Raw genomic sequence first — 22,494 nt, 5'->3', positions numbered from 1 at the left:
CTATGACTGTAACGATGGTATGGTGAAGGACCAGAGCTAAGTGCTTTGCATGAAGAAGGCCCCAAGTTCAATCCCTGGCATAATAATAATAATAATAATAATAATAATAATAATAATAATAAATAATTTATTATTTATACCCCCGCCCATGTGGCTGGGCTTCCCCACCACTCTGGGCGGCTTTCAACAAAAATATTAAAATACAGCAATGCATCAAACATTAAAAGCTTCCCGAAACAGGGCTGCCTTCAGATGTCTTCTAAAAGTCTGGTAGTAGTTGTTCTCTTTGACGTCTGGTGAGAGGGTGTTCCACAGAGCGGGTGCCACTACTGAGAAGGCCCTGTGCCTGGTTCCCTGTAACTTCTCGCAGTGAGGGAACTGCCAGAAGGCCCTCAGTGCTGGACCTCAGTGTCCGGGCAGAACGGTGAGGGTGGAGACGCTCCTTCAGGTATACTGGACCGAGGCTTTTTAGGGCTTTAAAAGTCAGCTCCAACACTTTGAATTGTGCTCGGAAACGCATCTTCAGTTAGAAAGATCAAGTGGACCTCTGCCTCTGGAGAGCTGCTACCAGTCAAAGTAAACAATACTGGACTAGATGGGCAAAATGTCTGGCCTGGCATAAGCAAATTCCTAGATTCCCAACCAGTGTCTTTAATTGTGGTTGGAAAAGAGCTCAAATCTGGCAGAATAATGGAGTGACCTTCAGAACAAACAATTCGCCAGTTCCACTCAAAGCTTCATTTGCTTGATTAGTTCTTCATTAGAAATGGGTAAGTTCTGAATGGAGAGTTTTGCATGACTCAAAGCGTGCATAAATGGAAAAAGAAAAGAGAGTGTGGCTCATTATTCTGGGGTAGAACAAACTACAGTTCCTAAGCTTCAGGGCAGCCAAACGATTGGTGGTGCTCTACCTGTTACACCAAGAGAAACCCAGAAGGCTCTTGCTGTACCCCCAGTCAGTTGAATCAAATATTCTAATGCAGAATTATATATCAAGATATTTGGTTTGCCAATGAGTAGAGCCTTGACCACCATCACTGGCACATTTTTTTCAATAAGCTCTATAACAGCTTTTGGTAGATTTGTATTTAGAATAGAATCATAGAATCATAGAGTTGGAAGAGACCACAAGGGCCATCAAGTCCAACCCCCTGCCAAGCAGGAAACACCATCAGAGCACTCCTATAGAATCATAGAGTTTGAAGAGTTTGGATTTGATATCCCGCTTTATCACTACCCAAAGGAGTCTCAAAGCGGCTAACAATCTCCTTTTCCCTTCCTCCCCCACAACAAACACTCTGTGAGGTGAGGGGCTGAGAGACTTCAAAGAAGTGTGACTAGCCCCAAATCACCCAGCAGCTGCATGTGGAGGAGCGGGGAATCGAACCCGGTTCACCAGATTACGAGTCCACAGCTCTTAACCACTACACCACACAGTGGGATGTGTACTCATTTCCTAACCCAGGCCAACAGTAACAGCACCAAAGGGGTAGCACCACAAGACAGAACCCCCAAAACCAGCAGAAGCAAGAGTCTGTTTTTCTTTGAACTCCATGGTATAAATCTTAAACGCAAAAACATGTCAAGCTACCATCTTAATTCAGGGAACAATATTTTTTTAAAAAAATACATGAAAACGATCAAGAACTTCAGTTATAAATTCTTCTCATAAAACATAATGAAATGTATAATGATCAAACAATAATTCAACAAAGAAACAATGACATATTAAGAACAAATATATAAAGGATCAAAGAAGAAAAGTTATTTCAGGAGCTGGACAATTAGGATAGCAGATGAGCTGCAAACCTATATAGAATCTGTCTGCATAAAGCAAGTTGAAATCAAATATAAGCAAACATTTATCCCTTCCTAGATTCAAAACAAATGCTGAACTTTATACACCATATAACATAACGCCAAAAAATGAAATAGTATTACTCGCTAGGAAAAAAACCCAACATCTTTGCTGCTTTATTTAGCAGACTTATCTTCCTAAATCGGTGGTTCCCAATTGGTGGTCCACAGACTCCACAGGGTCTGCATAACTCACCCAGGGTGGTCTGTAGCCCTATTTGCATAGCAAAAACTACCATAGAGATCTCAAAAGTCTTGAAAGTAGGGAGTGAATTCCTTGGCTTTTAAAAAATGGGGGTCCACAGTACTTAGCTAACTAGGAACCACTATCCTAAATGAAGCCCTGTGTATATAGTGTACAAAGTATATAATTCCATTGGGCCAATTAAGGGCTGTCCTTCCATCTCTACTTATGTTGGATCAAAGGCTGTTATATTGATCTTATATCTTCTCTAGGTCTCTCAAAATCAATGTTTTCAAAAAATATGAATTGATAGATATATCATACCAGAAGGAAGAAAAGTTTAGTCATCTGCAAATGATCCATAAGCCACAGGGGAGGCGGCATAGTGCTTCCTAAATGGCGTGTTCCCAATAAAATTAAATAATTAAATTTAATTTTCATTGCATAATGTCTAAATAGAAGGCTTAAATATATACCTTTATTTAAAACATACTGAGTCTGAGTAATGAGCAACAATTAGGTTGATTAGAAATCAGTCTCTCTCTCTCTCTCTCTGTTCCTGGTGCAAAAATTCAAAGCTTCATGAAGTTGCTCCTGTCCTTTGCTAGAAAAGATCCTTCTGTGGGTTCTTACTGAAAAGAAAAGAAAGGGAGATAAATTGGAAGCAGATGCTCCGTTGTTGTCATCTGAGAAAGCACAGTCTGAATCCTCTATAGGTCATCAGAATCCACAAAGGAAAGATAAAATGTGTGTACTGACCGGATTCTTCTTTAAAGAAATTCTGATAAACACTATTATCCTCCTAGTCACTTTTGTGTCTCCACTTCACATTTTTCCATTCTTGGAGGTGAGAAAAACCCTAGTTCAATTGACTCCAGTGCACCATAAAAGAAAGATTAAATGTGGTTTAAGATCTTCAATATTTCGTCTCTACTCTCTCGGTCCTACCAAGTTGAACACCAAGACATACATTGAACACCATTGCGGCAGTCTAGATACTTGAAATAAAGACAAAAAGTAACACCAAGAGTGTAAGGCAAGGGGTGGGGGAACCTTTGGTGCACCAGATGTTTCTGAACTACAACTTCCACCAACCCTAACAACCATGGCCAATGGCCAGGGATGTTAAGAGCTGTAGATCTGCAACATGGAGGATTAAAGCTTCCCTACACCTGCTGTACAGGGATCTCTTTACTGGAGCCCCATGTGTTTTGTGCCAACAGGCAAACTAAGTCATTGTGGGAAACTGAATCAGTTTTCTTGGGGGACCTGCTTATTTATTTATTTATTACGAACTGTTTAGTCATTTCAGCTTCCAGGTACTTGATGATCAGCCTGGCTGTGCAAAAAGGAAAAAGAACAAGAACAGCCAAATCTGCCGCAACAGGTGACAGCAATTGCAGCAATACCCAGCGTGGAACTGCATTCCTATTAGTGTTTCATTCCTTCCCAAAAAAAGCATTAGAGAATAAGAAGTTCACTGCTGGATCAGACCAGAGGAACCGAGGGAACTGCCTTATGACAAGCCAGACCATTGGTACACCTAGCTAAGGATGATCTGCAACAGTGAACTGGCTGTGTCTTTTTGGGTTTTCAGAATAGGCCTTTCCCCACCCTACTTGGAGATCCTGGAGCCTATCTGAATCTGGTGTGATATGACCCTCCCCACACTTACATTCATCTACTCCAGTATTTTGCTTCCCACACAGATGTCCTACCAGTTCAAGAGTGACTAGTAACTAGGATTCCATGGCACTGCCTGCACTCGGAAGCTCTCTTCTGCTTTTGTGTAGCTATTGGCAGTTCTGTCCTTTGTGAGTTTGCCTAATCCCCTTCTAAAGCTATCAGAGTTCGCAACCATCACATATTCTGCACAGCCACTTCACTATGTCAAGCAAACTAGTGTTTTCCTGTCCCAGGGGCTTGATCCCCAATAGGCTTGATATTTGCCGCACCTCCTCTGCCAGCGCTGCCACTCTGTAGTGCTGGTGCGATAAATTGCTGGTATTCCAACCTAGATTCCCTTCCTCCTCCAGTACCTGCTCCTTCCGCTCAGTTTGCTGCCAGCAGCATTGACGGTGGCCGAATCTGCTGTGACGCCAATAGCGTTGTCCTGGGGTGTTTTGGCAATCTTTGCAGGAGCACTTACTGAGTGCTTGGAGAGCACTGGAGCAGTTCTGAGTGCCTTGATCACCACCACTGACAAGAGACGCCAAGTTGCCCTCAAGATTAAGGGGGCCTGGTGCACATTCCATGCATGCAACATTGCCTGTTGTCGTGTTGTCTAGGAGGTCGAGCGCTCTAGAGGAGCCGGCCACTGAAGCTGTGCCACACTTGGTTTCACACTCAACCTGTGTGGTGTAGTGGAGAGCAGTGGACTCGTAATCTGGTGAACCGGGTTCAATTCCCGACTCCTCCACATGCAGCTGCTGGGTGACCTTGGGCTAGTCACACTTCTTTGAAGTCTCTCAGCCTCACTCACCTCACAGAGTGTTTGTTGTGGGGGAGGAAGGGAAAGGAGAATGTTAGCCGCTTTGAGACTCCTTTGGGTAGTGATAAAGCGGGATATGAAATCCAAACTCTTCTTCTTCCTCCACCTCCTCATCATAGAGGGGGCCTGGCCGCCTTCCAACAAATATTGAGGAGGCTGGAAACACCTTGGCCCCCTAGAGTTGGCATGTCTGACCACTGACAAACTGACCCAGGTGAATGCAGTTGGATTGAAGTCTGCGTAACTTATTGAAGAGGATCTGAAGAGCTTAGGCAAAGGTAAAGGGACCCCTGACTGTTAGGTCCAGTTGCAGACGACTCTAGGGTTGTGGCTGAGGGAGCCAGCGTACAGCTTCCAGGTCATGTGGCCAGCATGACTAAGCCGCTTCTGACGAACCAGAGCAGTGCACAGAAACGCCTTTTACCTTCCCGCTGGAGCGGTACCTATTTATCTACTTGCACTTTGACGTGCTTTTGAACTGCTAGGTTGGCAGGAGCTGGGACCGAGCAACGGGAGCTCACCCCGTCACAGGGATTCGAACCGCCGACCTTCTGATCGGCAAGCCCTAGGCTCTGTGGTTTAGACCACAGCGCCACCCGCATCCCACTCCATCCATGTCCCTCTCTGAAGAGCTTAGCAGATGCCATATTCCTTGCCATTGCGTTCCCCACAGTGGTTACACCCATTGCTGGCAGAGGAGTTGTGGTGAGCTAATGCCGCCCATTCCTGATGTAGTTGGACATCCATTGTGGCCCAGATTCAAAAGCCAAATCGCATATTCATTCTCCTCTCCCCCCTTATACCTTGTGAAAAGCTCATTTGTCACTCCATGTCTTTGAAGTGCATTACAAATGGTTGAGATTCTACAATATATTTTGTACCATACGCACAGTTGGGGTTTTTTTTATGTTAAATGTGTTGCTGAGACCACCTGCACATTTCAGGTATTCTCGGCAGTTCGTGGCGTTAGCATTTGTATAAAGCCATTAAGCAATTGCTGAGGGGATGTTTGATCCAACAGGCTCTCAAGAGTTCTATTAATTCTAGTATTTTTAACCTGGTGCAATATTCCTTCACATTTTTCCAGCAGGAGACAGTTAAGAAGCTGTAAAATGCCTATTAAGGTATTCCACACACACCAGAATGGCCCCCCTGGGGACAAAGTGATATCCAATGTGTTTTTAAATGCACCATTTAAAAAAGAGGAGCCGCCTCACATAAAACCAACGTAGTTTTTAGAATAAAAGGTGCTTTCTTCCTACACCACAAAGACACAGATCCTAAATGGCATGTGGGTGCTGAATTGCTCAAGGAACCAACAAAAATGTCAGGATCAATGGCTGTGCAATTTTAATTCCGTTCTAAATATTACGTTCGAAGGGAGGGAAATGGGAGGCGATCTGTTGGAATAATTGCTCTGATTGGTGAGGGAAATGGATTTCATGTCGAGCTCTGTGTACTAGCTTATGAAGATAGCTTTTGTATGTAAAATACAAGCCTAGTTTCCTGTCAGGGACTGGGTAGATGAGGAAGAGTGGTGGAGACCGTCAACCCAGGCGTCATCTAGAGAGAAGGAAGGGGCAGATATCATAGACCTCCAGGAGTGGTTTGGCACAGGGCAGACTGATATGTACGGAGTTGAATCCTAGAACAATAGGATCCAGAATGCAGCAGTCTGATTGGTCCGCAGGAGCTAACCAATCCAGCTCCAGGTGGAAGTAAATCAGCGACCTGATTGGTCTGCAGGAGCAGCCAATCAGGCTTCTGGAGGAAGTGAATCCGCAACCTGATTGGCCTACAGGAGCAGCCCGGAATTAGCCAATCACGCGGGGCCCATTGTGTAAATAATGTATATATAGCTACATGTTTTGGGGAAAGATTCATTCATTGCTACTATGAGCTGAATAAAGCATGAAATTCACACTTGACTCCGAGTATATTTCACAGACCTCAGAAGGAGATAAGGGCAAAAGTTGGGAAATAATGAGAGAGGAAGAGGAAGTGGATAGCATTCAGCAGGCAGAGCCTGAGCAGCAGTTGAATGAGATGCTGTCGCTGGAGAGCATCCCAGAACCCGTACCCTCCCCTAAAACCAGGCGTTCACTGAGAATAGCAGAACAGAGAGCTCAGAGGCAAATGTCATGTATCAGCCACCGTCGGAGACAGGGGGAGGAGTCAGATGAATAGGGAAGTAACGGAGAACGGGGGTGGGGGGGTGGAGCTTCACTTGGGACAATGTCCTAACATTACAGTGCATCTTTGATCCATATCTGTAAATTGTATTAATAAACAGAACTGAAAAAAAGCTTGCTGTTTTTCTATCTCACTGCTTTCCTGGGAATCTGCCAGAAGCTGCCAACAGCACCCTGACGTTTCCACACCAAGTGGTCCCAAGATCTGAACTCTCAAATCACAGGTGTGGGTTGTTCTCCCTAGGGCTTTATATAAGAAGAGTCCTGTCCTACCTAGTCCAGCATTCCTTTTTGACTGTTGCCAACCAGAAGGAGCATGCAAGCGAGGCCGTGTGTACAATAGCTTCCCAGTGACTGGCGTTCAAGCCTCTGACTTCACAGCTAGTAGCCATTGAGAGACCACCATCTATGAATCTGTCTTCCATTCGAATTGGTCATTCTCACCGCACCTTGTGGTGGCAAATTCCATGAGCTGCACCAAGTATTTCCTTTTTGTCTGTCCAGAATTTTCCAACATTCAGCTTTCTTGGGTGACTTTGGCTTCTAGTACAAATGACGGAAGCGGAGGGGGAAATCTCTCTACATCTCCCACACCATGCATAATTGTAGACACCGCTAACATCTTACTCCCCATGTTTTTCTATAATAAAAGGCCCCAAATGTAACATTTCCTCACAGGGGAATTGCTCCAACCCCATGATCAGTTGGGATGCCTTTCTCTACATGGTTTCCAACTCCAAAATATCCCCTTTTAAGTGTGATGATGAGAAATTTGCACAGTATCCAATGGGTAGGACTCAGCTAAGTTTTGTTCAGCATAGACCCATGACAATTAATGAACATGACTACGTTAGGTCCATTAATTCCAGCAGGTCTCCTCTGAGTAAAACGTAGTTGAATACCATCCCAAATGGCTTTGCACCATCCGTTTAGCAAGAGGCATTATGCCCTTGGATGATTTATTTTTTATCCCAGTTTAATCTCTGGCATCTCCCAGGAAGACTGAGGAAGACTCTGGCCAGAAAGCCACCGCCAATCAGCATAGATAATATTGATAAAATGGCCCAATGGTCTGATTCAGGGCTTATCCAGACTTGCTCCTGCCCCACCAGTGGCATAGCGTGGGTTGTCAGCACCCGGGGCAAGGCAAGTAATTTGCGCCCCCCCCCCCGCTGCACTGTCCCTCCTCCAGATAGTCCCTCGCTCTCTCTCCGCACCGCACCACACGCCTGGCACCCTCCCCTCCACAGTGGGCGGCGACCCGGCGGCTCAGATCGGATTTGCACAGCCAGCACTGCAGTGAGAGTGAGTGAGCCAGGTAGGGGCAGAGAGCTGCGAGTGCGAGCGCACCCCCAGAGGTTGCGCCCGGTGTGGCCGGCCCCCCCTGCACCCCCCACGCTACGCCACTGTGCCCCACGGCTTTCCACCAGGAAAACCCAATCCTTACCGCTGAATTGGAGCACACTTCAATCGACTTTTCTCCAGATTGATGTTTAATAATAATAATAATAATAATAATAATAATAATAATAATAATTTATTTATACCCCGCCCATCTGGCTGGGCTTCCACAGCCACTCTGGGCAGCTTCCAACAAAATATTAAAATACCGTAATACATCAGACATTAAAAGCTTCCCTAAACAGGGCTGCCTTCAGATATCTTCTAAAAGTCTGGTAGTTGTTGTTCTCTTTGACATCTGGTAGGAGGGCGTTCCGCGTGTTTGCTCCGACATATTACTAAAGAGAGGGTTTTCTTGGTGGAAAGTAGTGGGGCATGTGCAAAACCACTCAGAGTTGTGGCTAGAAAGCATGAGAAAAGTGGGAAACTGCTGAGACCTGTGCTTTCCCGGCACGGGACAAGCCAAAGTATGGACAAGCCCTGAGTATAAGGCCTCATGTTCTTTTATGAGGTATTAAGTCACCAGAAGACAGTATTATTCTCTTCCCCAAACCTTTCCTGTCACATTTTTCTTCATTATATCGCCATAACCCATCTCTTCCTTTCTACTTTCCCCCACTTTGTTTCAAAATTTCCTCTCCAAGCCCCTATTCATTTCTGCCCGAAGAATGGCTGCTATCTAACTGAGCTCCCTGACTCTCCTCTCAGACCCTTTATTCCTGTGCTCAGTTCTTTTGCCGATCTCATCTTTCTTCGCTTTCCCAATTTGACCACATTACTCCTCTCAGCTGCTCCCTCCACTGACTTCCTCTTCCATCTCATATTAATTTTTCAGGTTCTCCTGACCTTCAAGTCTCTCCACGGCCTCACTCCTCCTCATCTTTGTTCCATCCTTGCATCTTTTCCTCCTCTCTTCATTACTACTATTATTCTGAAACTGGAACCTTCTTGTTAAAAAACCTTTTGCCACCCACCTCTCATTTCACATTTGCATTCCTTTCATTTTCTGCTGTTCCCTGCCCACCCCCCTTTTTGCCGTCTCAGTTTTTCCCTTTTCAAATTATTCCAGTCCAGTTGTGGTTGTTTTTAATCTATCAGTCCCAGCATTTGGCAGAGTGCCCTCTCTCCCCATTCTTTCCAGTCCATCTCTTGATTGGTTTGTTCCAGCAGGAAGCCTGTCTGTTTAAGCTTTGCATCATGCCTAGCACATTGAGCGCCCTAGAAATAATGCTATATGTGGCAGTTGGCAAGATGTCACCTATCCACCCGCGTGCCACCCACAAGGGCCAACAGATACCATCTGTCCTTTGGGAAGGGAGAAGAGAGTGAGGGAAGCACTGGGGCCTATTCCAGTCAGGCTGTCGCCTCGCCTCAGGGCCTATTTTATTTTTATTTTTTTGTATATAATTTTTTATTAAATTTTCTGTTTCACAATTTAAGATACTCATTTTTACATTCCTTCCCTTCCCCCATGACTTCCCTTCTTCTCTTTCCTTGGTTCATTTTACATATCGTAAATCCCTGCGTATTTTACAAATACTGTACCATTCAGTATTCCACTATTGCATCCATCAAAACTTATTCACACTGTTGAATTTATCTTAATGCTGCCAACGTTATCAGCTGTACACAATTATTTCCCATATATTCAATGAACGTTTCCAACCTTCTCTAAACGTATCCCTGGAGTGCACCTCCTGTGTAAATTAAGGGCATATATAAGGAGGAAACAAATAAGAAGAAACCATGAAGAAAAAGAAAACACGAGCCCAATATTCAAACTGGCTTTCTTGCTACTCAAATAATGGATGAGGTTTTGTACATTACTGTATTTTGCTGCTCACTTCGGGTAATTTGATTAGTCCTGTTACCTCAGATCTCCTTCATACAAGTGCATTGTAATGTTTAGCCTCCTTTCTTCATGTCCATTTTTGATATGCGACCTCTAGCCAATTCCTTTTCTCTGGCACATTCTTTGTCTTGATCAGCCTTATTGCATCCTCTAATTGTTCATTCTCTCTGAGCCCTCTCAGAAGTCTTGCCTCAGACTTTAATGCTGATGGATTTCAAACGGCAATCATCAAAGCGTCCGTTATGCCTCGAATGCTTTTGGAGCAAAATCCCAGCGTCATGTAAGATCAGGAAGAGGAGCGGAATCAAGGAGTTGCGTTGATTCAAAACCTATTTTGGATTTATCTGAAAGATAACCAGCTGCCTTTCATTTGCACAAAGTTCAGCTAAGCTTCTGTAATAATTACTTTATTCTGCTTATATATGTGAGCATAGAGGAAGAGCTACTTGGTGTGCAAATATTTGAGAGACCATACAGACATATTAAAGATGCAATGGACTGTCAAAAATGTAGGCAATGAAAGCCATAGTTTTGCCAAAGCTTAATTTGAAGCAGGACTCGCATAACTTGTTTTGAGTAAAGCACGTCTGCATTTGGCCTGGCCAAGTTGGTTGGATGTGCAGGCAGAAAACCTGGAACGTTGTTCATTTAGTCATTTAGTCGTGTCCGACTCTTCATGACCCCTTGGACCAGAGCACGCCAGGCACTCCTGTCTTCCACTGCCTCCCGCAGTTTGGTCAAATTCAAACTTCGAGAACACTGTCCAACCATCTCGTCCTCTGTCGTCCCCTTCTCCTTGTGCCCTCCATCTTTCCCAACATCAGGGTCTTTTCCAGGCAGTCTTCTCTTCTCATGAGGTGGCCAAAGTATTGGAGCCTCAGCTTCACAATCTGTCCTTCCAGTGACAACTCAGGGCTGATTTTCTTAAGAATGGAGAGGTTTGATCTTCTTGCAGTCCTTGGGACTCTCAAGAGTCTCCTCCAGCACCATAATTCAAAAGCATCAGTTCTTCGGTGATCAGCCTTCTTCATGGTCCAGCTCTCACTTCCATACATCACTACTGGGAAAACCATGGCTTTAACTATACGGACCTTTGTTGGCAAGGTGATGTCTCTGCTTTTTAAAATGCTGTCTAGGAACGTATGAAGGGCTTAAGTGTGGGAAACCGAGTTGGCTACATGCAATCCACAATAATCACACAATTCCTTAGTGTAGTATTTCTCAGGGCAGGAAACAGTTGCAGAGGTGATATGGTGAACAACAACTATTTATTGAGTAGAAAAGCTGCATCCACTGTTTCTTGAGCTTGGGTCCCCGGCTGTTATTGGACTTTGACTTCCATAATCCGTAGCTAGCAGGACGAGTGGTCAGGGATGATGGAAGTTGTAGTACAATGACAATGTAGTACTACTCTAGGTGTCTCCTAGAGTAGTACACAGTGAACGAACCTCCCAGGCTCTATCCGTGTGACCAATATTCTCTGGCTGAATGTCATCTGGGGGTTTATCCTATAGCAACAGTCACATCTACAACACATAAGCCCCCATCACCTGAAAACTTCTAGCAGAATGCTCAAAATCATTGTCCCTTCCACAACCCATAGATATTTGGCATGATCTGTGGCTGGAATTCTATTGGTTCAATGTTCCTGACAGGCATTAATCTCAGGGAAAGACCAAGGTGAGATTTTTTTATTTTGTTTGTTCGTTAAAGGCATTTATATACAGCCCTTCACAAATGTTTATCCCTGTGTAGTTTACAATGCAAGTTAACATCAATCACATAAAAATAATTATACAGTAAAATACTCAATAAATCAATAAAATGATTAACTCAATTAAACAACAATTTAGAACAGCATTGTGCAAAACTTCAGTGTTTAAAGAACAGCTTCTCTTCAGCACTTAAAGATGGGAGCTTATTAAAATGCCTAAAAGTGGGTGCCTGGATGGCTTCTTGAGGGAGACAGAAAATTCCTCTTCTTTTTGCCATCTGCTTGATCTTGGATAGTGGTGGCACACTGAGAGAGATGCCTCAGTAAAATATTTTAAGATTCAGGCAGGTGGAGATGTGAGAAAGAAAAGCACATTTAGAAAAGTCCAGTGTGCAGGGGAACTCACAAGGAATGGATAGTGTGTGCGTGTTCAAATTTGACAGTCCTTCTCATTCTGTAGGATGTGAAGTGCTCAATGTATCTTGGCAGTAGTTTTTTTTGAAAGCTGAAATATTTTCTGCCTTGTAAATGAATTTTCATGTTCTTACTACCTGGGGTAATTATTTATTCACTTTCAAGATTTTTCTCCAAACTTACAGTTTCATGATGAAGCACTCAAGGTAAAGTAACGTTATCAAAATTAAATACTCACACCAGTGGAAACCGATCAAAAAAGTACATGGGAGGCAAAGGTCTACAAACAAACAAAAAGTAATCTAATGGTGATAGAAGTCTGATAAGGACTGGCTCAATCAAATTCCTATGGCAGTGAGTTCCACAGCCTGGGTGCTGCAGCAGAGAAAGTGCCTCTTCCTTGTTTGCACCAGCCACACATAACAAGCACAAGCACAACAATAGCAATAGCAATAGCAATAGCAATAGCAATACATTAATTGTTTAATAATCATCTTCCACATATATGTCCAAAGGCAATGTATAAAATATAATAAAAAAGTATATATATTTTTAAAAAAACTTCCCTAAGCAGGGCTGCCTTCAGATGTCTTCTGAAAGTCAGTTAGTTGTTTATTTCCTTGACATTTGATGGGAGGACATTCCACAGGGCGGGTGAGGCCACTGAGAAGACCCTCTACCTTGTTCACTTCTACAGAATGGGGCAGCCACATTGAAAACCCTGCTCCAAGTTACTGTGTAAAGGTAAAGGTAAAGGACCCCTGGCAGTTAAGTCCAGTTGCACGGTTGCGGCACTCATCTCGCTTTACACGGTGAGGGAGCCGGCGTTTGTCCGCAGACAGCTTTTCTGGGTCATGTGGCCAGCATGACTAAACCACTTCTGGCACAATGGGACACCGTGATGAGTGCCAGAGCACATGAAAACACCATTTCCCTTCCCGCCGCAGCGGTACCTATTTATCTACTGGTGCAGGCACACTTTCAAACTGCTAGGTTGCCAGGAGCTGGGACAGAGCAATGGGAGCTCACCCCATTGCACGGATTTGAACTGCCGGCCTTCTGATCGGCAAGCCCAAGAGGCTCAGTGGTTTGGACCACAGCGCCACCTGTTCCCTTTTGATCTACTGTATACTGATACAGTGACTGAATACACAAAATACACTGAGCTCAGAGTTTGGGTGGGATCATATGGGAGATGACCCTTAATTCTTGGATGCAACACATTTAGGTCTTCAAATGCAACTGCCAGCATTTTGAATTGTGGCCAGATGCAGACTTGCAGCCAATGAAGTTGGCATGAAAGACTGACTGCTTGCGTGCTTCAAGCACCCCAAATTTACAGCCTTGATAGCTCAATGTCTGATATCAGAAAGAAAACTGGTAAGACACTTGTGGCATCTGCCCGTTCTTTTGAAAATGTCTGTACAGGGAGAGAGAAAGAGTTAATAGGTAGACCAATAGAAAAGCCAGAGGCGGAGCCTATCTGTTTATAAAAGAGCTTAGCCCAAGGTTTAGTTAGTTGGTTAGTTGGGAAAGCAGTTGGAAATAGAGAGACAGTGCAGTTGGTTCTTGTGTGAGGGGAGGTAGAAGAGTTAGAGACAGAATAAAATAAGACTAAGAGGGTAAAGGGTAACAGCGTTTCGAATGCATTAAAGTTTATTTGTGTTTGCAATAAACTACAATCTTCATTGTTAACTTGAGAACCTGACTGAGACTAAGTGATTTACCAGGGAGGACCTGGTTGGTGGGAGCGGATTAGTGGTGTACGGGTCAATAGTCTGTGAGACAACCGGGGGCTCCGTACAAACACCACAATACTCCTTAAGGAAGATGCTTATTCAGAAATACATTCGAAAATGCGGTGTACAGTGGTACCTCAGGTTACATACACTTCAGGTTACATACACTTCAGGTTACAGACTCCTCAGGTTAAGAACTTTGCTTCAGGATGAGAACAGAAATTGTGCTCTGGCGGCAGCAGCGGGAGGCCCCATTAGCTAAAGTGGTGCTTCAGGTTAAGAACAGTTTCAGGTTAAGAACGGACCTCCGGAACGAATTAAGTACTTAACCTGAGGTATCACTGTATCTGATGCCTCACTAAGCGTATACTGTTTCTTAATGCTTTTAGATGGAGCTTCAGCACCCGGGAAGCTTAGGAATCCATATGGATTTACTAATCCATTTTTCCCCTGTCGTGTTTGCCAGACCTGACAACGTTCATGATATCTGACTCTTGTCAGCTCATTTCCCTGGCAACAACTGATTTTAGACCCTCTGAAGTCGCAGATTCCCTCAGAAATTCAAAATGCCTACTGTGTTCTGCATTTTTCTTTTTAAGATAAACTTTACAGGGGTGGGGGGCTCTATATTTGACAACTGCTGATTGCCATGTTCTGTTAATTAGCGTGAAGATAAAATGCCTGTTTCCTCACCAGCTCTAGTCCAAGTAGAATTTTAAAGAGTTCAGGTTATGAATTAACAGTTTGTGGGTCACTCCATATTGCATTAGATCTTGTGGAAAGGTTAGAGCTCTGCAGAATGTTCCTTAATTTCTACATTCACTTTGAAAGTTGCTCATTTCATGTAGCTAAATATCTTAGTGCAAAATACATTGCCAAATAATGGCGTTCTTTCAATATTCCTTGAAACCTCGTCGTTCTTCTGGCAGCTGCTTGTTCAGTGTCAAATTTCTCTTCATTGTCCTTCTCCTCATTTGTCCATGCTGCTGCTTAACCCTGTTGGCTGTAATGACTCATCCATAATGCCATCATGTCAATCATCAACATGGCCATGTGACTCTCCGTAGCCAATGGCATGAGGGGATATAGTGCAGCGTAAATATATCATGGCATCATCAACATGGCCATGTGACTCTCCATAGCCAATGGCATGAGGGGATATAGTGCAGCGTATCGGACTAGGATCACCTGCAGGTAACAGGTTTATTGAGCATTCATTAAGACTTCTTTACGCCAAGTTTCCAGGGACGTTACATGACACTGGCTGTTTACTGAGCATTCATTATGATTTGTTTACAGGAAGGTTAGAATGCATTGTGTCAAGAAAGTGCTGTCCCCCACTTTCCAGTGCCTATTCCCCTCACTTTCCTTATTACATAAAGTCTGGTTTGGGAGAAAATGAGTTTGTTGTGCAAAAGTGCCAAATCAACTTTAATTCCACAACCTGGACTTGCTGGTAAATAATTGAATCACACCCCACCAAATGGGAGGCCTGGGTTGAAATCTCTGTTCGCCTATGATGCTCACATGGCCCAGTTACTATCTCTCAGCCTGACCTACCTCACAAGTTTGGTGTGAGGATAAAATGGAGGCAGGGAGGACTATGTATGCTGCCTCGATTTCCTTATGAGGAAAGTCGAGGTACGAGTGTAGTAAATAATAAAGTAACACCGAAAATATGTGAATAGTCTCATTCGCAATGAAAATCTCCTAGGAATACCACTATGCAACATTCATGAAAATGAACACAAAATGAGGTGATTAGTTGTGGTCAGACCCCTCTGGGTTCAATTTGTGTGCTTGGGTAACTGAACTATTTTCTTGAAATGTCACAAAATAAATTGGTTATTTATCATCTCTGTTACAAGGACTCTTTTAGGATCCTGGCATGGTTCCAAGGATGCCACTGAGAGCGTGACAGATCCCTTCCCCAGATGCCCTCAGATCTCCTTATCTGGCTGTTGTGGCTTCAATGGCAACAACATACCTCTGGATTTTATTGATTGATTGAATTTATATCTTATCCTTCCCCAGGAAGGAGCCCAGGGTGCTAAACAGATACACAACTGAATAAGAAAAAGAAAGCCAACACACACACACACACACACACACACACACAAACCTTGCAGTTAATTTAAAACATTAATCCATCCAATGAACTTAAGGTTGCCAGGAAGAGTATTCTACGGGCACCGAGTGTCTGGGTGAACAATAATGTTTTCAAATCCACCCTGAAGCCCAATAATGATGAAGAGAGGAATACCTCATTAGGGAGGGCTTTCCACAACAAGGGAACCACCACTGAAAAGGCTCTGTCACAGGTCAGTGCCAGCTGGTGGCGGATACCGGTTGTTACAGAGGAAAAGCAGGAACAGGATAGTGCCTTTGTGTCTTACTTTTGGGCTTCCCAGAGGCGTCAGGTTAGGCACTGTGAAAACATGATTCTGTGATTAAATAGGGCTTTGGTCTGATTGAGGAGAGTACTTATGTCCATATGCACTAGGATACTGCCTCGCCCCCTACTCCCACACTCTTTTTAACTATTTATTTATTTATGGAGCTCACGCGGAGATTTAAGGCTTCCCCCTGCTACCTGGGCGCAGGAGGCGGGGTGCAGCCCAATCTGGGAACTTCAGGTCAGCCCTAGAGGGTCTGCCACCCCTATTTGCCACTGTGAGAACAGTGGGCTCTTCTTGTGTTCAACTCGTGCCTGTTTTATCTATCTAGTGTTTGAACTTCTTCATGTCCTTTATTGGCAACTGAAATGCGCCTTTTATGAGAATCTCGCAGACAAATGGCAATAGCAGCGACGTGCGCTTGAATAGGAAATGGGATGTGTTGATAGACGAATGGCAATGGGGCAACATAATCTTAAGTAGAAAAGGGAATGTGTTGAGTACATATATAGGCAGAGCTTAGCCATAGAATGAAGAGAGTATATTAGTAACTCTGCACTGTAAAAGATGCAAGGCTGCATCTGTCATGCTTCATAAGACTGCAAAAGCTATTATCCTTTTTGAAAGGCAACATATTTCACAGGGTGGAACGCTCGGAACATCCTTGCTGTGCTGTGTGCTGTTGAAACGAACTCTTCCACACTCGCTATTGAATCTATCTATCTGGTCTTGGCTAGATGTCTTTCAGCTGCCCTGCAGGTGCTGTGGAACAATATCTCGCTCCATAGGTTTGCATTCTTCAAATAAAGATTTGCTCCAGCCATATGTTTACTGGCAAATGCGCACTCTGGTGCAGCTGCTGGTAGAGTTTGCAGGACTTTATGGGAGAGCTGCAGAAGTCCTACTGCAATATGACAAACAGAGCAATCCTTCCTCAGAGTTAATGTCTGCAGCATTGCTAATAAATCCCATCACACTGCCTTGTTGGTGTTGACAGTATCTTCTGCCTCTTACAGCATGGCTTCTGTTATGGATATACACTGCATATTGTGTGATGAATACCATTGCTACAAGTTTGTCTTGGCCCTTCGTCTAGAACGACAAACTTTTGAACTTGAAGTAACAAATCCCATCACACTGGCAGAATATGATGACACACCAGCTTACTGGATTTGCTCTGGATTGATGGTGGAACCCTGATGCTGGCAGGTCTGATGCCAAACAAGGGGTGTGTGCCATTGTTTCACTCAAAACTTAATTGCAACCAGGCCTTTTCCAAATATAGTTATGCCTGCAAAAGAGGTGGTGACTGGAGGCAATGCAGAAGCCCAGATAACTGACCCTCCTTCGCATCCCAGCCACTTTAGAGGATAGCTTGCTGACTGGTTCAGTAGCTTCTTGAACTTCAGCACTGTAGGTGTATGTAAAGTCCAAACAAGAGAACACAATTCATGTTTCAAGATGTCTGACACAGGTTTACCTCACTCTCATCTGCACAACTGCTTACTTTAGTAATCAGTGGTGTCCAAACTTTTTTCAAAGAGGGCCAGATTTGATGAAGTGAAGGGCCGTGGGGGCCAACCAAAGTTGTGGAGCTTCTTTTAAGATTGAAGTTGTTGAGAGTTTTTTTTTTTAGGATTTTACCCCAGGAAACAAAGATTAAACCAATCGGCGGGCCAGATTAGGCCCCCGAAACGGACTTTGGACATGCCTGCTTTAGTTGATGGCAAGTATGAGAAAACCAACTGGACACACACCGATTATTGGATGAGAGAAAGCTAGAAAAGTTGAAACCTTCAAGTCACTGAACCTTAATGTGTGGGGTGGAATTTTATCCAACTGGTCCCCACACTTTAAATATAAAGCTTGATAGTCTCATTGTGGCCTTCATACAAATCGACAACTTTGTTGTAAAAAGTTGACTTTGGGAGGGAGAGGCTGAAGAGTTTCCCAAATTTCTGCCCAAAAATACTCACTTTTTTTTTGCACCTGTTTGCAGTTCACTGTTCCACAGTTCAGCATCATTTTGTGTGTGTGCAGGGAAGAGTCTCTCTGCTGCCCAGCTTTGCCTCATCAATACATGGATGGCAATGTTATTTGCTACAGGAATGCAATGGAGAAGATGGGGCCAACAGGCTTGTCCCTGCTCTGCTTGTCATGTGGTGTAATCATTGGTGGAAGAGAATACCTGATTAGCGCTTGATTTGGAGGGCAGAGAGGAGAGAAGGGGCATGCAATTTAATTGTTGAAGCAACTCATTTCATGCTCCCTAAGTTTCTGAGTTTTTAACTGAAGGGAGTCACATGATTTGAATACTATTTATTTAGAATCCATCTGAGTAAAACACCGCTCTTCCCGTTGTTCCGAACTGGCAACTAACACACACTGCCAGCATTATTGAAGGCTGCCATGACACTGTTTTGGGTCACCGTTTCCCTTTGGAACCATGATGAGAAGACATGAAGGATGAATAGCCTTTCCTGCTGTACCTCCAGATTTCCTACACAGCCCTACCCACACCGTTTTAGCTAACTAGGTATCATTTTATTACAGAAAATCCTGCTCTGGCTTCTTCCTTGTGGACACCATCTCTTCTTCCTCCCCCCTCACTTGTCCTTTCCTCTCCTCCATTTTGCGGTTCCCCTCCATCCTTTTACGAGACAGAGCAACCTGAATGAGAAATGTTCTGTTGGCAGTGATGCCGAGCTTATCCCGAGAGGTTAACTCTTTTTAGAAAAAGCTCTTGGATTATTAATATAACATCCACTTTAAAAGAGCCACTGGCAAAAGATACCGAGAGGGATCTTGGTGTGGCGTTACAGTTGATGAATAGGAAAGTTGAACAGTGCGAAAGCTCCTCCATTATAACTCTGCTGTGAGTTTGAGCACAGTTCGCAAGCTGCCTTTGAACTCTTTATGGCTTTTGAGTTCCGGGTCTGAGATGTTTGACGCTGCTCAGAATTATAATTCAAATCCTGTATCAAGCATTTCTGTTGCTTACCTTGGTGAGCTTTGGAGAGTTATAGCTCTGCCAGCTATGCCTTGGTGGAATGGGACAATGGATTCAGCCAATCATCTGGCAGGCAATATATTAAGGCAGGCTTGTCTTTGTGGAAACTAAAGTTAAGAAGGCCCTGTAGCAAGGGGACGAGAGAGTATTTTGCATGCCTAGGTGTTTGGTACCTCTTTCCGTTCGTCTAGCAAGAGAATTCCATTCTGAAGCTGTCTGCTGTATTCGACTTAGCCAAACTGGAAAGCATTCAAGTGTTTGCTCAAAACTGAAACTGCCATGAGCTCATTTTGAGAGACACCCCTTTGCTCTTCTATCGATTGCCTCGAATCAGCTCCAGTCTGAGGAGGAGGTGAGGCAAAAAAGGAGGTGGATGAAGAAACATTTTTGTTTGTCAGTGTGAAACTTGGATGGGAATATGCAGAAGGTACATTAAAGGTTAGGCATGGAAAGGGGCCACTGAAAGGCATTGCCAAGGCATTGCATCCCAACTCAGTTCTGCTGGTGCAATGGAGCTTCTGTTTCTCCTCTCACCAAATCTGCTCTGGAGGATCTGCCAACCCTCAGGAGCTGATTTTGAGAGTGTGTGAGGGAGCGGAGGTAACAAGAGAGGAAGAAATTCCATTGCACACATGCAAGTCTCTTGTGCCAACAGATCTGCAGCCTTGGATGTGGCCCACTGTTGGTGGGTATGTTTTGTTTGCCTGGGTGGAAAATAGCCCCTAGAGCAGGTGTGGGAAACCTGTGGCCCTCCAGTGAGGCCAATGGTCATGCATGATGGGAGTTGTTGTCCAGCAACATCTGGAGGGGCCACATTCCTCCTGCCCCCTGACATAGTGGATGATTGTCAGGGTTCTTTCAATATACTCCCGTGTGGCTGACTCAAGCTTGCAGGAAATGAGTGCTGCTAGCTAATGGAAGTGAGAGCTGGACCATAAAGAAGGTTGATCGCTGAAGAATTGATGCTTTTGAATTATGGTGCTAGAGGAGACTCTTGAGAGTCCCATGGACTGCAAGAAGATCAAACCTATCCATTCTGAAGGAAATCAGCCTGACTGCTCACTGGAAGGACAGATCCTGAAGCTGAGGCTCCAATACTTTGGCTACCTCATGAGAAGAGAAGACTCTCTAGAAAAGACACTGATGTTGGGAAAGATGGAGGGCATAAGGAGAAGGGGATGTACCAGCATGAGTTTGACCAAACTGCGGGAGGCAGTGGAAGACAAGAGTGCCTGGTGTGCTCTGGTCCATGGGGTCACGAAGAGTCAGACACAACTAAAAGACTAAACAACAACAATTTATTGCCTATATTTATTGCCACACTCTTCAAGAAGCTCACTGTGGTGTGCATGGACTGCTGCCCCTACTCTTGCACTGCCCCATATGCCTTCAGATAGTCGGTTTTCCCCTAAGGGTCACTCAATAAACTCCATGGCTGATTTGAATCTTGGGTGGGGGGGTCCCCACTCCTGGCATGACACAACTGTGTGTTACCATTATCCCCGCCATTCTACTGATACCCAGCAACATGTTCATAAGCAAACAGCCCCCCCCCAAATTACATCAGATGCCATCTGGATCCTACCTATCCCCAAATCCTGGGCAGTTCTTCTTCACCAGCTGTATGAAAGCCCCCAATTCATATTGTCTGGGAGACCAATGATTAAAAACATCTCCTGCCTGATGCATCCTTAAGCACAATGCAAAGATTGTTCAAGTAGTGAGAAAAAAGCATGAAGAGCAGTGGATTTGTGAAGTTTTGTTTGATGAAGAAAAGAGTCTATGGAACCACTGGTATGGAAGTGTTTTGAGAATATGTGGGGTGTACCCCTCACGGCTAGCATCTACTCTCCTTTCCATTCCCTATTGAGCCTGCTAACTTGTTTGTTAATTTATCTGAAACATCTAATAGCCTGCTTATAGGCTTTTCTCTAGGCTCTTAAAGCCGGATGGTTAAACAGCCTTAAACCGGTATTCTGGCATGACTGCTTGGTGTGTGTCTAACCAAGTGGGATACAACGAAAGGAGCATTCTGTTATGTCTGGTTTTGGGGAAATGCCCAGCTGTGTGGGTCTTTCTGTGGCTGCCACAGATTGTGACAGAATGCTCCATTCTCTAGCCACCCTTTCTATTCTGAACCCACCCGCAGTGCTGTTCTCCTCAGAATCACTCAGGATAGGAGTTAACGTTCTCTTCTAAATTATCTCTTTAGCTACACATGCATGGAATCATGACATTCAGGTGGTTGCCCACATTATGGACATTGTTATAATTTTGGGAGGGAGACCCCCTAAACCCAATAAAATAATGAATGTCAGAATCTAGCTTATATTTTTTATATTGAAGGGAAAATACAGGCTGCAGCAGTTGTTGTTGTTTAGTCGTTTAGTCGTGTCCGACTCTTCATGACCCCATGGAACAGAGCTCTAGGCAAACTAGCCTGGCCATGCTTGTTGAATGTAGGCCATTATGAAACAACGGCCAGGCATCCATACAGTAAAGAAGGCATGTGAGTCTGGGCAAAACAGAGGGTGCCAAGATGATGGGAAGGAGTTGCTGAGAAGAAGAAGGGAGAACAAAGGCCCATGAGCTGCTGGACAGGTTAGAACTCTATGCAGGGGCTGGAGGGCCAGAACTGCTGGCTGGAGAGACTGCAACCCAGAGACTAGGGGGCATGGCTAGCTGTTCTAGACGCAAGCTGGCTGATTCCATGAGGGAAGCAGGGAATTGTCACTTTTGAGATGACAACGCTGCAAGATCTGCAACTCCCTCCACTTACGCTTAAGTTGTACATATGCACATGAAGCCACTAAAGTCTCTGCCCCATCTTGATTCACAATGGAAGCATGACCTGGGTGAGTGCCTGGAACTCCCTGGAATTTGGGGGTTGGTGTGCCACCTTTGCAACAATATTGGCCCGAATATAAGCCTCACCCAAATATAAGCCGCACATTTAAAAGTCAAGGGGGGGGGGAGAGAGAGAAAAAGACAATATCTGAATATAAGCCGCTCCCTTCCTCGCTTTCTACCCTCCCTGGCCTTGGGGGAGAGGATGGGCGACTACGTCTAGGGCGGTCACTGCTTGCCCCACGCTCCTGGCTGCATACAGGGTAATTTTTGTAAGGTCGCAAATATAAGCTGCACTTATATTCGCGGTCAGAATTGGGGGGGGGGGAATTGCAGCTTATATTCGGGCCAGTATGGTACTACAGGAGCTGCTGGGATCTGTGTGCAGCTGCCCCAT

Source organism: Podarcis tiliguerta, assembly GCF_965153285.1.
Source record: "Podarcis tiliguerta genome assembly, chromosome: 2".
In the NCBI taxonomy this organism is placed as follows: domain Eukaryota; kingdom Metazoa; phylum Chordata; class Lepidosauria; order Squamata; family Lacertidae; genus Podarcis; species Podarcis tiliguerta.
This window is presented reverse-complemented; position numbering follows the sequence as displayed.